Source organism: Pleurodeles waltl, chromosome 4_2, assembly GCF_031143425.1.
Source record: "Pleurodeles waltl isolate 20211129_DDA chromosome 4_2, aPleWal1.hap1.20221129, whole genome shotgun sequence".
Lineage (NCBI taxonomy): Eukaryota > Metazoa > Chordata > Amphibia > Caudata > Salamandridae > Pleurodeles > Pleurodeles waltl.
The window spans coordinates 333,414,953-333,433,158 of NC_090443.1; the positions used below are offsets into that span (position 1 = coordinate 333,414,953).

The 18,206-nt window shown below is 46.2% G+C and overlaps 1 long non-coding RNA gene across 2 annotated transcripts in view; it reads left to right on the forward strand.

Moving 5' to 3' along the window:
* Window positions 1-18,206, forward strand: part of LOC138292643 (uncharacterized) — a 101,627-nt gene that overhangs the window by 5,286 nt on the left and 78,135 nt on the right. For both annotated transcript variants that reach the window (XR_011202745.1, XR_011202744.1), the window contains exon 2: window positions 5,568-5,815. This is a non-coding gene — a long non-coding RNA (uncharacterized lncRNA). The remainder of the gene's footprint in view (window positions 1-5,567; window positions 5,816-18,206) is intronic.

Here is an 18,206-nt window from a genome sequence, read left to right on the forward strand (position 1 = left end):
ACCAAAATAACGCGCGTAACATATCATATGGTGCATAAAACACTGCACATCTTTATATATATAATAATAATACATAGATTGATAATACAGAGCATTTTTACTTTCAAACAGCAGCTGGGGCTCCTTTTCAACCTTGCACTAGGGCCCATGAAACGCTGCCTAGGCTACTGGGTGGTAACACCATCTACATTATAAGCATTGCCAAATATGTGCTAAGGGTCCATTTCTGTGGCTGGGTAAGAAAAAAAAAACTATATTGGTTAGCTGTAAACAGCAGGACTTGTTTCTAGTTATTAATCTTACACTAACGTAACTACAAGAACACGCTGAATCACCGAAAAACAATAATTGGCTAAACCAATAGTCTGGCTTTGGACTTGCTTTACTATTTCGTTGTGTATAAGCGTGCGAAGTATGCAAACAATGGCACACTTATTTTAAAACAAAAGGAGCATCCAAGTTACACCAGCTCTTGCACTGAAGACTTCATGACTTGAGCTGAGCCACTGCCCCATCCTGTGTACTGAGGTGGGCAGAATCAAAATATGAACGATTCTTGAAAAGAGCAATGGGTGAAGATGTCTCCTATATCTATGTATATATGTATAAATATTTGCTATGAATTTGTTGGGAATCATGAAGATGGGGATACAGCTAAAGCCGTGTCCAGGCCTCACCTGAAAACAGGCTAACGTTATATAATCCACCCTAGAATCTCTGCTCCAGTAACTTCTATCTCCTGTTGATCAGGAACATTAGGAGAGTGCAAACAGCAGACCATTATTTGCGTTTAGTTCTGCTGTACTATAGAATAAGCTTTCAGGGGGAAATATGGTGGCTCTGAAAACATTGTTATAATACATCCTACGACTTAAGGTTTTCCGTTGCTCCGACGTGTGTCCATGAATTACGTTCCCCTGCAACAAATAAGCTGCTTCCGTCATGACTCCACTGCCGTCTGCATGCTTTCCCGTTGAAAAAAGATTTTTCTGCTTAGGGGACGAACTTATAGCATTTTGTATATGCAGGAATTGCTTTACAATAAAGGTCCTTACACTGTTAGGAGGGAAGGAAGCTCACGGATATATTCGACTGTGGAACATACTTTCTATGGGATGAGCTGACCATGCACCTGTTGCACTCCGAATGGGGTACTCCAGGTCGGGGCCTGACTGGGAACCAAAAGAAGCCATAACAAACCAGCTCCGACCATTTCTCAACCTTTCTTATGCCTTTCTCTCTTACCCCTCTGCTTCTGCTGCAATAAATCCCAGGGATCAGGAGAATGTGTTTGAAGATCCAGCATCAGGCTCCTTGTGTCCTCAAACCGGCCTTCTATGCCTTCACTCCACCATACCCCCGAAATGCCCAATGACCTATTGGGCCCTTTCCCTGGTCCATCGCACTTCACTTCCTATCTGACCTCCCCAACTGTCTCCTTTGCTTCCATGTCCTGTCTGACCAGCTCCCACATTCTATGCCAGGATCAGAGGCTTTAGATTATGCTTCTCCTTTGCTGTTTATTATCACAAACTCAACAGCAGCCAATTAAAACAATTTTAATAAACTACGTTCACATCCTCACCAAAGACCTCACCACTCAGGTACCAATCATTGTCTCTCTGCCACTATAAAGTGAGTCAACTCCATTTCAAGGCCCTCTTTCTTTGCTGCTCTGCTGATCGGATAAGTGCTGTTATTTCGTTACTTTCCATTCTGTGTCTTGTTTGATCTTTTATCAGTGTGAATTTTATCGTAGCGTTTCATATTCATTTGCCGCTATCCTGAGGCCGATTGAAGTAATCCTGAGGCCGATTGCAGTAGTGCCCGAGGGGGGTTGCCTGGGAGGCGAGCAGGCAGTGCGCAGTGACACGCAGGATTTATCAGTCCTCTTTTGACCTCGCTGCCTGCTCGTTTGTGTCTCACACAGCAGGAATCCCGAAGTGTACCGGGCATAGCTCCGTAAGGGTCAGCCTGCTCCTGCGCTCCTCATTCTCTCGCGGTTGATGGTCCAAACACCATTATACAGGAACCACCCTGAGATGCTCAGAGACACTGTGCTAGCCACGCGCCCCATTTACATCAAGTGCTTCCCTCTCACAGCCATCAGGGCTGCACCCCCAGCACTTGATCTGATAGACCACGGTGAAGCGCACAGAGAATATCGACATGCTGCCTGACGAAGAAGTTGAGGAACTCAACTTTACAGAAAATATTGTTCACACCCTAGATGACTCATTAACTCAGTCAGTCAATAGGCCCTTGGCAACCCCCATCCAACCCCTTTCCTGCGAACGTAAAAAGTATGGCCTATCTCTACCCCCTTGGCCCAATTCCTCCCCTTCAAACATGCGCCTCAACAGGGTACTATGCCTATGAGACCTGGGGACTGGCCCCATTCTGCTGTGATGAATTGCACGTTCCAGTCAATCCTGCCAGACCATGCTTACTCCGCGCCCGCTCCTTCCACCAGTGGTCCCTCCAACCCACATACGCCCCAGGTGACAACACCGATGACACACACTATCCCTTCTCCGACTCTGAGGACAACTCCATCCAATCCCACAAATGTTGACGCTGGAGGCATCCGATCTACCTACTCACACAGCATCCTATGCTTCTTCTGACCCCACTTCTGCCCTGGGTTTTTTGACCCCAACTATTTTGTGCACCCTGGCTCTTCAGACTGGACTTCGCTCCCTGCTGTCACTGAGTATCCATGACCGACTCCATAAATACTACGACAGGGATGTCCAAACCAGCTCCTCTCAGAATGCCCCAAACTCAACATTCCAGACAAGGTAGCAGAGATCCCTGGACTTTATCCCAACCTGACCACCTTTTTGAAACAATCCACCAAAGGCCCCAAAAAGGGGATCAGGAGGTCATGGAAAGCCTGTCAAGATAACCTTCTTGACCTCACCTTTACGTAAGGTTCTGGAACTGATAATGATCGTCAAGGAGTCAGATTCCACAACTGACCCCGACGCTCTGGCAGGCTGGGCCCAAAGAGCACTTTGCTTGCTAGGAAAAGCCAATTGTGCTTTGTCGATGGAATGCCGCCACTTCATGCTGGTCCACATTGACCCAAAACTTACAGAACTAGCCAGGGCAAGGGCGGACCATTGGCCAATGGCTTGTTATCTGGCAACAAGTTTGTCAAAGACCTTGGAAAATTTGTACCTACTTTCACGGCCCTCGACAAAGCTCAATCTTCGCTCCACAATGTCTTCCATCAACTGCTTTTTGCTAAGGCCAGCCATTATAGAGGGTGACTGACTGCACATACCAGTGTCCAAAGCCCCCAAGCCTCCAATCCACCCAGAAGTCATGGCTATTCTACAGAAGCCATATAAACTTTTTACTCCTCCAGGGCTCGAAGATGCTGTTTTTGCTACAGGATAAGCTTAATTTTCTCCCAAAGCAACTACTCCACCAGGACACGTACCCAAGGTAACCTTGATTCACTCTTCCTCTGTTGTCGTGGGGGCAGGACACAGTACTTTATGTCCAATTGGACCTCCCAGACCACAGATCCCTCGGTCCTGGAAACAGTTTTGGGGTACAAACTGGAATTCTTCGGTGCTCCTTCCCAACCATCCCTCCTCCAAATCCTTTTTTCCCTTAAAGATCGTTACTTCATTCAAATAGAGATAGATGTACTGCTGCATAAAGATGCCATCCGCTCTTGTCAACCTGATCTTTCAGGCTTATGCAGCAACAATTTTGTTCTGCTGAGAATGGAAAGTGTTTCAGCAGTTTAGTACATCAACAATCTGGGTGGGATAAGATCTGACTCCTGGCGGAAACTGTAAAAATATTTTGGCACTATTGCCTTCAACATTGCATTTCCGTCACAGCAAAATACCTACCAGACTAAAGCAATTAGATTGTTGACTGGAAGTCGAGACACTTCAGTGATTCCGGCAAGTGGAAACTACACCCTTAGCTTCTCAAGCTCTTTAAGGTCACTGGGGTCAGTGTCACACGGATCGCTTTGCGTCCCCTCTGTCCACTCAGTTAGAGAGGTTTTCTCTTTGATGCCTGATCCAATGGCCTTGGCCACAGACGCCTTTCTCCAAGTTTGGTGGGGCCATCTACAATACTTTTTCCACCATTCCTGATGATTCTAAGGGTGTCAACATACACATTCCGTCAATAAGCAGGACTGATCATAGTCAATCCTCTTTGGAAAGCCCAACCCTGGTTCCTGGTCTTACTAGAGATGTCGTATGACCTACCAATTCAAATTCCTTCATTTCTGGATCTTCTTCAGGATCCCTCAGGTCTGTAACACCCTCTCCTTATTCAGGGCAGTCTTCATCTCATTGCTTAGTGCATTTCCGCAAACATTGGTTTCTGCCAGACCTTTCGCCAGAAGCTATCTCTTTCATGTCCAACTCCCGGTCGGAGTCTATTCACTAACAATATGTCTCTGCATGGAGGAAATGGTTGAGTTGGTGCAGTGAACGAGGGTTTGATCCCTTGGTGGTCCCTGTTACCTCAGTTTTTAACTTCCTAGCAGAAATGGCTTCCAATGGCTTAACCTATTTTTCTGTCAATAATTATCGGTCTGCAATCTCTGGGGGTCACTCTGTCATAGAAGGAAATCTAGTTGACAAACACCCTCTGGTGAGTAGGGTTATGAGAGGTATTTGTTTAGTTAGTCCTCCCCTTCCAAAATATTCAGTTCTTTGGGATGTCAACATCATCTTAAAATTCTTACAGAGATGGGCAGGCAACTCAGAGTTGTCCAGAAAACAGAAAAGAACAGAAAACAACTTGTGGAAAAAATTAACGATCCTTTTATGTCTAGTTTCCTGCAGGAGAGTGTCAGACGTTTAAGCACTGGATATGGCAGGTAGTGCTTTTCCCCTGGACGGGGAATCGTTTACCATAACGAGGAGAACAAAAATTCTTTCCAGGCAGATTACTTATCCTAGTTTTCCCAAAAATCCCAAGCAATGCATTGTTCAATGTTTGAAGGAGTATGAAGACTGTCCTAGGGAAATCAGGCAATCCAATGGAAGTCAACTCTTAATTGCACTTCCAAAGCCTTTTCACCTGGTCATCCGCTACTCTAGAACAATGGGTGAAATGGATTCTCTTTGAAGCAGTTATAGGCACATCGATATTCGGTGCTCATTCAGTAAGAGGAGCCCTGGCATCGAAATCTTATGGCCTTGATTCACATCTCTTAAGAGATAATGAGAGCGTCAGACTGGTCTGCTGATTTGACTTTCAAATCTTTTTATTACAAAACCAATCTAAACCCAATTTTAGATGTCACCTCAGTTGTACTGCAGCATCTCTGAACAAGCATAATCTGAAGCCTCTGGTTCTGATATAGAATGAAACATTTTCAAGCTAAGGCAGCAAGAATTTTCAATTCTATTAAGGACACGGAGGTGAGGATTTTCTTCAATATCTTGATGTTTATTCAGTTGTATTATCATGTATTTGAATATGTTAACCCTACCCTCGGATAATTGTTTAACGCATGATGATGTTTTTTATTCTATCATGCATGGATGTTAAAATGCCGTTTCTCTCCCCTTTTTTCATAGATGCTGACCAGAAGCTGGAGTAGGTGACATGAGATAATCTCTCTGAGTTACCCAGTTCGTCATCCTCTAGTTGGTTTTAAGGAAGACCATTTCCTGAGGCGACAGTCAGTGTTCCATTCCAGTTATATCACCGCATGGGTTCCAGTTGAAGATGGAAGTGTTATGTGGTTTTGTTCAGCTGATGAGGCAAAAAAGAGGACATTAAAATGGAGCCAGCTCACTTTATGAAGGCAGAGAAACAATGACAGGTACATGAGTTGTGATGTCATACTGGTGATGATGGGAAATGCAGTTTATCAAAAAGTTTATTTTAATTGGCTGATGCTGAGCTTATGATAATCAACAGCAAAGAAGGAGAAGCATAATCCTCGCCTCCTTGTCCCTATTAGAATTGAAAATTATTGACGTGTTAGCTAGAAACTTTTTCATCCCGTCTCAAATACCTGGCATCACTTCCTGTCTCTCCCTATTCTACTTCCTGCCTGACCTATTCCCACTTCCTGTTTCACATGCATTCATGTATGTCTCAACTGCCAGATCCCACTTCCTGTCTTTCCTGCTCCCTGTAGTGATGTCTATTTCTAGCATGCCTTGCTCTCTCTCACCCTTGAACATTCTATGCGCATGAAGGAAGGTTCACAGGAAGCACTGTTTTAGCACAAAGTAGGGAGCTATTCGCCTGGTTTGAATGTCTAGCTCTGGCTCAGCTCAAAGCTCTTTATGAACCTCAGGTCAGTCAGTCAGTCAGAATATTTTTATTCGGTCTACATTTAGACCATAAAAGTACAGCCAAAACAACACTACAATCAGCAATCATTAAAATTGAAGTAGATCAATAATTATAAAATTTAAATCGATTATAAAAAGCTAAAAAACAATGCAAACAGAATGTGCAAAACAGCGAATAATGTAAACTATTTCAGCCATTCCCTCAGTGTAGTTGTGCAAAAAGGCAAAGGCCCTCCAAATATATTGCATCTGAGCCAATATGTACAAGAATAAATATCCTTAAAAACTCAATTTTGACAAAGTCAGCTCACAATAAAATACGTTCCAATTTCATCCACATAAAGTGCATTATGCATTTAATTAGGCGATGACACAAACATATAAAATAAAACAATCTTTAGCCATAAGTCTCCTGTAGCCTTCTAATAAAACTCACAACAGCAGAATAGATTTCCGGTGAGGTGGCAGATTGCAAATATCTCAGACCATTTTTGTGTGATAAAAAATGCATATTTTTAAGAATGGGACAAAGAAAACGAGCCCGACATACGGAATATAATTTACAAAAAAGCCTGAAATGCAACGTAGATTGAATTGAGATATTATCAGATGGGCAATGAGAACAAATGGTTATTCTGGACCCAACCACTGGGAAGGTAACCAAATGATGATTTAGATTGAGACTCAACCTTGTTATATAAAACCTATGCTGAGGATTGGTTAGCCATAACTGGTACATCTTCACCCCTGAAATGTTATTAAGCTGCACAAAATTCATCACAGAAACCATGTTAAGGGCCCTTACAATGCACTCTTCCTCCCTATGAGACAAACACCGCTTTTGAGCACATTTTTGGGTTTGGAGGCAAATCTCACCAGGAAGATCGAAAAAGAGTATTTTGGCCAAGGTCATAAAAATTGCTTTTAACATATGCCAACCAGGGGATAGCTTGCCAATTGTCCAACTTTAGGCAAGACTAAACGAGAAAATGTAGCCTTTGTTGTGCCCCAAATGATAATCCACAATACTAGGGGGCCAAACTCACTATATAACCTACTCCTGATCAAGACGGAGAATCAGACTAGCTGTGTTTTGTGGTAATGCCAGCAAGCAGGATAGGAATTTGTTCTCTACAACTTATAATCACCCTGGAGGACAGCCCCACACACCAGCACCATAGACCCCACAAGAGATAAATATGCTTCTATACAGCTGAATCAATTCCCTAATGGGTTTGCAACCAAGCTGACTAGCAAATCTAAATACAGCATCAGATACTGCCCCCAATTTAAGTGCTCTTTGGGCAATCAACCTCTCCCAGGACCCACAAGTGTCAAACAGGATGCCCAAATAGCTGAAGTAAGGTGCTTTATTCGCTGGGTTCCCCCTGTAGGAGGCTGGCCTGGTGTGTGGTGGGTACCTATGATACTTACATCTAATACCAGGTTCAGGTATCCCTTATTAGTGTAGTCAGTGTCTATAAGCCAGGCTCTCTAGAGGTAGCTGTGGATGAGTAGCCAAGGCTTACCTAAGAGACATGCAAAGCTCATGCAATACCCCTGTGGTCACACTTAGTACTTACACACCTGAAAGACAACACTCAGTGTTACAAAAATGAAGATACTTTATTTTGGTGACACAAATACCAAAAATACCATAGAGACTATACTAACTTAGGAGGTAAGTAGTACACATTATATACGCTAGTATGCAGAAATAAGCATGAATTCAGTCAGAAAACAGCAAATAGTGAAAATCACAATAGTTAGAAATGGGCCTGGGGAGCACAAACCATATACTAAGAAAGTTAAATGTGAAAGTAGAGGGGAGTACTAGGAAAGCCCAAAGGTAAGTACCACAACTCATCCCAGCGATCAGGAATGCAGGAGCAAATCACAGTAAATTTCCCAGAGCACAGACAGAGAAGTAAGAAGAATATTGCAAAATCCAGAAGAGACTGCAAGACACCAACAGTGGATTCCTGGAACAGAGGACGTGTGGAAAAAGGGGACCAAGTCGAAGAAAAACAGAAGAGTCCAGGAAGGGCAGGAGCCCCTACCCACCAGGATGAAGGTGCAAAAGGTGAACCACCAGTGACGAAGAAGAGTCAGCACTGCACCCAAGAAGACGAAGTCGGGCACCTGGAGGATGCAGGTGATGTCCCACGCCGAATGGAAGATTGTAGTTGGGTTTGCGTTGTCAGAGTCCCCCAACAAGCCTTGGCACACGCAGAGTTCGCGGTTATCGAAAATGGCGCTGCCTGGCACCAGGAAGGACCAGGTGGACTCTACCCGGGAGGGAGGGGGAGTCTGAGCACCACGCATGAGTTGGTGATGGACAGGGGAGTGGTCACTCCCCTTTCCTTTGTCCAGTTTCACGCCAGAGCAGGAACTGGGGGTCCCTGAACCGGTGTAGACTGGTTTATGCAAGGAGGGCACCAAATGTGCCCTTCAAAGCATTTCCAGTGGCTTGGGGAGGCTACTCCACCCAAATCTGTAACACCTATTTCCAAGGGGAGCGGGTGTAACACCCCTCTCCCAAAGGAAATCAATCGTTTGTTGTGCCTTCCTGGGCTCGAGCTTCTCAAGCAACAGGACGGCAGGAACCTGGCTGGGAGGTGGCAGCAGCTTGGGATGCCTAGAAACCCTCAGAAGGCCGTGATGGAAATACTGGTGGTCGTGTAAGGAGCCCCAGAGTGCATGGAATCATACAATCAATGCTTGCAAAAGCCTTGGGGTATGATTTCAACATGTTTGATACCAAAAATGCCTATGTCAGGAGTTAACATTATGTAGCTGGACATAGGTAGTGACCTATATCCAGTACACGTGTAAAATGGTGTCCCTGCACTCACGAGGTCCAGGAAAATGGCCCTGGAGTTCATGGGGGCACCTCTGCTAGTGCAGGGGTGCCCTCACACACAGGTACTTTTGCACCCTGCCCTCTGGGCTAGACGGCCTATAAAAAGGGTGATGTATAAGTGACCTGGTGTAGTGAAGAATGGCAGTGAAAGGGTGATTGCACCTTTTCATGCAGGCTGCAATGGCAGCCCTGCAGAAGCCTTTGCATGGGCTTCCTACAGGTGGCAAAATATATGCTGCAGCCCATAGGGATCCCCTAGAAACACAATGCCCTGGGTACTAGGTGCCATATACTAGGGACTAATAAGGGGGCACCAGTATGCCAATTATGGGTGAAATACAGAGTTATGGGAGAGAAAGCTTAATCACTGTGGTCCTGGTTAGCAGGATCACAGTGAACACAGTCAAGCCCACTGACATCAGGCAAATAAAGGGGGCAACCATGCCAGGAAAGAGAGTACTTCCCTACACCCCCTATATGAAAAGTCTTTGTTTTTTTCTAGTTGTGGGACCACAGGTCAATATAAATGTATATTTTTAATTGACTTTAAACTTTAGTTTAGACCTGAAATTATAGAATCTATTCAACAAAGTTTGTAGGCTATTAGCAGTTAGTGCCAGGAGAACTGCATCATCTGCGTAGAGGAGGACCAGGACTACTTCTGGACCAAGGCATGGGATGTCCAAGCTGTATGGTTCTAGATGAGGACCTAAGGAATTGATGTACAATAAGAATAAAAAGGCGCAAGAATACAGCCTTGTTTCAAATCTCTGGACACTGACTGGGTTTGTGCATTCCCCAGAGAGTGTGTAACGCATCTTTGTGGTTGTATCTGTATGTAGTCTTTGCACCAAATGCACCAATGTGTGGTCAATACCAGCCTGGTCCATTAGATCCCATAAAATCACCTGGTCCACTAAGTCAAAGGCACAGGAGAGGTCCATAAATGCCATATGGAGGGCACCTCTCCTGGCTTTGACATACTTACCCCAAATGAGAGTTAGATTTAAAATCTGCTCTACTGTCCCTAGACTAGGTCTGAAGCCATATTGTAGTGGGGAGATAAAGGAAGTGGCCTCTGCCCAGGTTTCTAGTTTATCTAGAATAACCCGACCAAGAATCTTTACTGTGGAATCTAGTAGGGAGATTAGGTGATAACACGTAGACAATGATGGCCTCTTTCCATGAGTCCCTCAAATTTCTTTTGACGGATGCCCTTAGGACATTAGTCAATGGGGGGGCCCATATATCTACATTATGTTTGTACAAATCAATTGGGATCCCATCTGGGCCTGGGGCCTTACCATTAGCTCCAATCTGGGTTGCATTAATTACAGAGGCTAGATTAATGAGATCAGCTAGCCATTCCTCCCCAGCTAGAGTGGACGGGAACACTGAAACTTCCTGTTGAGTAGGAAAAACCTGCCCGGAAATAAAAATATCAGAGAAGTGGTCAGTCCAGTCCTGACTGCTGATGTGACACTTAATTATGGAGGAGAAATCAGTAGAAAAGGATGGACGATTTATGATCTGCCAAAAAGGCTTACCCTCTTTTAGATCAGCCACTTTGTCTAGATCTTCCCATGCCTTAATTCTCAGCTCAGGCTTCCTTTTGAATAAGGCCTGTTTATAGGCCCTTCAGGAGCTGGTTATGACCTCTTGGTTATGTGGCGTGTAAGCAGTAGCCTTTTTGAGCACTTTGAACGCCGTGGTGCACTCGTTGTTAAACCAGGGTTTCATTGGCACTCGTTTAACTGTTTTTTAGAGATTAACTAGCTTGCCATATCACCACGAATATTACTGAAACTCTTGAGGATATTTTTCAGGAGCCTATCAAGTGACAGATAACAGAAAAAATCAGTCTCCATGCATATAATTAAATTATTTAAAAAATTATCGGGGTTAACGTTATTCCACTTTAAACGGGCACCTTCATCTTTTGTGTGGTTGATAGGGAGACAAATAGACCTTGCTGGAGTTACAAAAAGATTTCCAGTCAAGCAAATATGGATTGGGTTATGATCACAGAATGGTAGAAGATGTACTTTGAAATACCTGATATTGTGCATCAAATTAGAGGATATCAGTACAAAATCAATCGTACTGCCTCTCCCTGTAAGTGCAGGGGGCCTCTCCTCATTTTTATCCAACACATCTGAAGTGTCAACCAGACTATAAGACAAGATCAGTTTATTTATAGCTTCACCATATGCAGAATTTAGAAAATTACCACTAATGTTCTCTTGTAGATTAGAAAAGCCACAAATGCGCTCCCCACTAAATCGACATTTCACATTATTAAAATCGCTTGCCAAAATTATCAAAATGGATGCGTGTTTTTATCTACAGCAGAAAACTGCGAGCTTCTTCTCTAAATCCTCAACAATCAAGGAATTGATCCTCCGCTTCCTGATCTCCGGAATGTTCCACAAACGTTGCTTTCTTAAACCACAAGATGTTTCTTGTCACAAGATCACTCCCTTTCTCTGCTGTCACCATGGTCCCGGACACCCCAGTCACTGTCCACACTCCGGGTTCATACGGTGTATCCAGGTTTCCGATCTTTGACAATCATCTGGTCGCCGATGCGAATGTCTCTTACCCTGGCCCGCCTTCTTCTGCTCACCTCATCATTGACTTCTTTCCTCTTGGCTTGTGTCTGCTTCGGATGATCAGGATTGAGTTCCCACCCGGGGGCAGTGGGGATGGTGTCTCGTCTCAGTCCAGCAAGCATTAGCAACCACAGAGACTGGCCAGTTGTACAGTGATGGGTTCCTCTGTATTCTCGTAAAAATCGGTGAAGGCTGAGTTCCGGGTCAGTGGTTTCTAATACTGCAATTCTAAGGGCCTTGTTAAGCGTGCGCATAAACCGCTCAACCTCTCCATTATCTTGAGACCGTAGTGGCATGATTCTTCTGTGTCTGATGCCCAAGCACCTCATCATGTACTGAAACTCATTCCCTTGGAAAGGTGGTCCGTTAACCGTCTTGTATCTCCTCCGGGAGGCCAAACATGGCAAAAATCCTTTCAAGAGCTGGGCTCACCTGTGTGAATGCAGTGGACACGCAATGACCTCGACGACTGGATACTTGGAGTATCCATCTATGAGCACCATGGTGGTCCTGCCATCTGGAAAACTTCCAAAATCTAGGTTGACTTGCGCCCAGGTTTTCGTACATGCTTCTTCTGTCAGGATCGGGGCTGGTACTTCTGGGAATGCTGTTAATTGACATGCTGGGCATTGTTGCATGCATTGGTCCGCTCCCTCTTCAAATCTAGGGAACCACACCTTTTCTCTCATGCCCGCTTTAATTTTCGTCATTCCTTGATGTCCTCCGTGTGCTTACAGGATCACGCTATCTTGTAGTTGTCGTGGTATTACTAGCCGGTGCCCCCGGAGAAGAAGACCATCTGACGTAGAGCTTAGCTCATTCCAGACTCTCCATAGTTTTGTTAAACGCTCCCATTCAGCTGTGGTCCAGTTGTCCGTATTCCGGAGAAAATGGTGCCATGATCCACCTTCCAACACTTGCTTCACATGCAGCAGCACAGCGTCTTCAAGGATCACTTCTGAGATCTCCTTCGTTTTGATTGTTTTGGGACAGCTCCCCTGGGCGAGCACTTGCACCTCAATGTCTGCCTTGTCTTGACTGGGGACTTGAGTCTGGTCCGGATGGTGTTAAGACAGGAAGTACACGGGGTTCTTGGCCCCTGGTTGGTACACTACCTCTATGCAATAGTGTTGCAGCTGAATTGCCCATCTTTCGATCCGTGGAGGTGGATGCACTCCCCTGGAACAGGGGAAAAAGTGGTTGATGGTCTGTGACCACCCGGAAAGGTCTTCCTTGGAGGTATAGGTGGAAATGCCCTCACGGCCACTTGATGGCCAGGGCCTCCTTTTCGGTCTGGGAGTAGCGTTGCTCGTTGGCATTAAAACCTTATTGGCATATGCTAAGGCAGCCCACCGTCCTGGCTCGCTTTCTTGAGCCAGCACTGCCCGAGCCTACTGGGCTTGCGTCAACAGTCAGTTCAGTCTTTCTCAACGGGTCGAAGTATGCCATCGTAGTGTCACACAGGAGAGCCTTCTTGAGTTCTTGGAATGCTTCCTCTTCTCAGCTCCCCCATACCCACGGTGCATCTGCTTTTGTGAGGGCCCGGAGCAGCTCTGACAGCGTGGCCAGTCTTGGGATAAATCTGCCATAATATGTTGCCATTCCCAGGAAACTCCTCACTCCAGTCACAGTTTTCAGAGTGGGGGACTTTTCTGATGGCGCTGGATTTTCGGGGATCTACTTGGATGCCTTCCTGGTTGGAAACATATCCGAAGAATTTGATTTCGGTCTGAAAATAAATGCACTTGTCTCTATGGAGGGTAAGTCCATGTTCCGACAGCCTTTTGAGGGTGTCTCTCACTTGCCGATGGTGATCTTCGGCCGTTGTGGAGTATATTAGTATGATGTCGCTTAAGTTCATAACGCCTTGTAATCCTGACAGGATTTGTCGAATGGCATCCTGGAATACCTCTGCCGCCAATGACACGCCAAAACTCAGGCGCTTGTACCTTCTCAGCCCAAGGTGTGTCGAAAACGTGGTGATATATCTGCTTTCCTCCGCCAGCCTGAGTTGGTGGTATCCGGTGTTTAAATCTAGTTTGGAATACCACTTGGATCCGACTAAATTAGCTATGATGTCATCTATAGTTGGTGTAATGTGCCTTTCTCGCTTGATGGCCTGGTTGGGTAACCGCATGTCAATGCAGAGTCAAATTTTTCCTGGTTGTTTCGGCTTCTTCGCGATCACCATGGGTGGTACCCAGGGAGTGGGGCCGGATACTCTTCCAATGACTCCTTGTTCTTCGAGGCAGGCCAGCTCTTGTTCTACTAGCGGTCTTAAGTGAAATGGTATTTGCTGGTGTAATAATGCGACCGGCTTCACGGCCTTGTCGATGTGTAGCTTCATCGGGGAGCTTTGAGGTAGCCAAGGCCTGTGAACAGTCCCGGGAATTCTTTTAGCAGCTCCTCAGTTTGGCAAGATTGTATGCTTTTTGCAAACATAACCAGACCTAACTCCTCTGCCACTTGACTGCCAAGCAGAGTGTCCACTTCCCTGTCGACCACATGGAACGTAGTGTTTATCATTCTTCCCTCAGCCTGCACTGTCACTGCCATGCGTCCCTTTAGCGGTAAGGGCATGCAACTTCGGTAGGCAAATATTTTGGTGTTTGAGGGGGTCAATGGTGGATGGGGCTGGAGGCGACGATATTGTTGCACTCCCATCGACTGAGGTTCCTGTGTCTATGAGGGCCTTGACAGGGGACCCTGCTACTTCAATCACGCAAGTGGGCTGAGGCCGCCAATGCCTCTTTAAGTCATTGGTAAATGATATTAGAAACACTTCTTCCTCTTCCTCTTCACCTGGGGAGTAGTCCTCTAAGGTATGAAGCAACGATGGGTAGGTTGCCCCCGTGTCATATGGTCATCTAGTGAAGTTGTTTTACCGCTCTGGTGGGTGGGCGCCTCCCTCTTGCTCCTCTTACTCTCACTCCTCCTTTGCAGATGGCTGCAAAGTGATTCAGCTTTCCTCAGTTGGAACATGTCCTCCCTTGCGTGGGACAGTCTCTTGGGTTGTGTTCATCTCTCCCACGTTACTCACACCTCCCCCCTGACTTGGTGAGGGTATACGACCTAGGTTTTCTCTTTGTTTGTGACAACTGGATCACGCCGGCACATTCTGTTTTGACCACCAGGGTCCTCTCTGGCGTGTGTGACATCGCCATGTCCATTTCAGCCGCTCTAGCCTCCGATAGATCATGAGACCGCGCCATGATTAATATTTCATCCATACTGATATTTTGTTGTCTCAGTATTAGTCCTCTTAGGGCCATATGTACGAACACATTTTCCCATAGACAAAGAATGGGTAAAACCCTTTGATACAGCTGGTACTTAGTGTCTTATTTCTGCATCCCTGTATGATTTGTGCCCATACCTCTTTCTGTTGATCATTGTTGTTGCACGTACTTGCCAGTTCCCAGATGCGAGCATAAAACTGGTCGATGGGCTCTCCTTCTCTCCGTCTTTCCTGCCGTAGTTTTAATCTTTCAAAATCCGGGTTCAGCTGCGGATCTAAATGTGCATTCAGAGCCCTCACCACCACATTGTAGTTGTCATGGGCACCTGTGTTTGGTAGGTGTCTGAAAAGTTTGTATATTTCATCGCCCACAAAATGTAGGAGCAATGACCTATTGACTGCCCACATACTTCTCATGGGTGGCCACAAAGTAGTTCTCCAGGCGGCTGACCCATACCTTCTATCTAGGTGACACTGTGGCGGGATCCGCAAGCTTACTGAATGGCGGGAGCGCACATGTCATTGTGTGCTGTGGCAGTTGATGGGTGGCTAGCGCTGGTTCGTCTGCTATAATAAGTGCATTATCCGTGCTCGTTGTCTCAGGCTCACCTCTCTTAGTCTGCTATGTCACGGTGCACCCCTTCTGCGCTCACGTTGTGATCTGTCACAAACTGTTTGCATTTCCTGTTGGTGCAGTGTCTCTTTAGGGTATGCAAGAGTCTGATGATTGCTTTACTTCTCCCTCCTGGGTGTGGTGACGTTGTGTCACACTGTTGTGGAGCTTGACATGCTCTTCTGTATCTTCTTGGCTGTCATACAAGTGCAGCACATGGTCCCCCAGCCTGGGTGTCCTGCGCCATATTTGCATACTTGTCCGGGTAGCTGGTTCACAATCTCACCATAGGTGGCCCAAACAGCAGCAGCAGGTGCCCTTGTGGGGGTCTGTCCTTCCCCCGGTCTGTGCTCGTTAGCGCGCGTCCAGCGTGTTGGCAGCGTGTGGTATAGAGACCACCCTCGTCGCCAGTGTTATATTGCGGGCTGGGTAAAAAAAACACAATGGTCTCGCCATTTTCCTACTTTGCGTTCTATCTATATAGCTCTAACGAGATAACACGAAGTGAACCCATTTGATATTCTTAAAATTTAGCACAATACAATCCCCTTCAATGGACTTTAGTGTGGGGCCCACCCAGCTTACTCTGCGGGTCATGATAATGTTTATCAATTATAGTATGATGACAATTAGCATTTTTCTTACACCAATCCACTAGTTTATTCATCAGGCTTTGAGTATCCTCAGGTAGATCAACAGCCAGAAGCGGAACCCCAGCTAACACCACTGTATATGGAGTACACTCTGGGGGCAATTGCAAACAAACAGAAGCCCCCTTGACTTGGGGGGCAAACTGTGGGTTCTACTGCGAAGATTTTACCTCAGGCAGTTGATTTGATGGTTCATGCTGCAGAATAGAATGAGTGCCAGCCCCATCACCAAGACTATTGGTGAAAAATGTGGTGTTAACAGGAGTAGCAACTGAGATGGTATCGGCGGATAGCAAAGGGCCTGCGTTAACCTGGACCTCCTGGTTAACAACAGTGTCACTAGTGGGGGCCTGACCCGCTAACACAGGCAGTTCAGTCCAAGAATCTCTTTTTAATACAATCATCAGACATTCCATTTGGTTCTCGATCTACTCTAGGCATGCCTATATCAGATGCAAGGGATAATTAATCAGCTTCCTAATCTTCGAGAAGAGTGCCTCTTGTGAAAACAACAAACCCTTGTTGGCCTCATTGGCTGGCTGACAAGCCCCCAGAATCTCCTCCCTACTAGGGCTAGAGCGATTTTATGGGCAGTGACTTTCTGCTTTCTAGATTTTGTCATACTCTCCACTCTTTTCCTTTTCACAGTAGCGAATTTTGAACTCACTATGGGGGTTGATCCCCCTACTACAGCCTGAGAATCACAATCCTTCAGCGGGTTTCCAGATTTAACAACTGGAGCCAGTGGAGCAGTAAAAGGTGCAACCTGCGTGAATTGCTGGGTGTCTCCCTCCAGGTCACCCATTGACTGCAGCGAGCTTGAGGCTAAAACAGGGGTCAGAGCTGAGTTTGGGCTATGTGATGGTGATGAGCACAATGACAGTCTTCTCTCTGCCAATTCGATCTCCTTACTAAGAGCACCCACCGCTCAGTGCAAGAAACCATCCAGTGTAGAGGTGGACGCAGCCGATGATGTATTACTCCTACCCATGTTTACTAATGTCATATAAAGGAGCGAGACCCCACAGACAATTAACCCCCAAACAATTGTTGAGGTTTAACCTAATTCTGCCTAAAATTAAAAAAACACTGTGGGGGTCATTCTGACCCTGGCGGTCACCGACCGCCAGGGCCAACGACCGCGGAAGCACCGCCAACAGGCTGGCGGTGCTTCCTGGGCCATTCTGACCGCGGCGGTAAAGCCGCGGTCAGAAAAGGGGAACTGGCGGTTTCCCGCCGGTTTTCCCCTGGCCCAGGGAATCCTCAAGCAGCGCCGCCATGGGGATTCCGACCCCCTTCCCGCCACCCTGTTCCTGGCGGTTGTTACCTCTTGGTCCGGGCTTTGCCCGGGTGCATCCCGTGCTGCGGGCAAAGTGCACTGCTTTTAAGTGTCTCTTGGCACTTTCCAGATGTAGGCAGCGTGTCCCTAGCCACAATCCCTGCTGGGAGGAAGGAATTCAAGGCCTTCCCCGAAGAGCTAGAGCACGACCCGCTCTGCGGGCAAAGTGCGTTGGTAATAAGCACCTCCTGGCACTGTCTGGATGTAGGCGGCATGTCCCTAGCCACGACTGCTGCTGGGAGGAAGGGATTCAAGGCCTCCCCCGAAGGTCTAAAACACATCCCCCGATTCCCTCAATGGTGGAGTAGCTGTGCACCAAATATTTCACAAGTCCATTTACCTGTAGGCCCTGCTTATATGTAGATCAGTTGTCTGTCTCTTATGTAATATTATGTTGCCAGAAAAATATTATTCCTTGGATATTATCATTAAGTTACCAGCGGTGTTAATAATATGGCCCACTTATCCATGCTTTGGAGGCTCGCAGAAATCCTGAGACTCGGGCATGGAAGCAACTCCCTCTACCATGTCGTGGACTGCAGCACTCGTCAGCCTCCGACCTCCGATGTCTTTTCCATGCCTCCAGCAGTAGCGG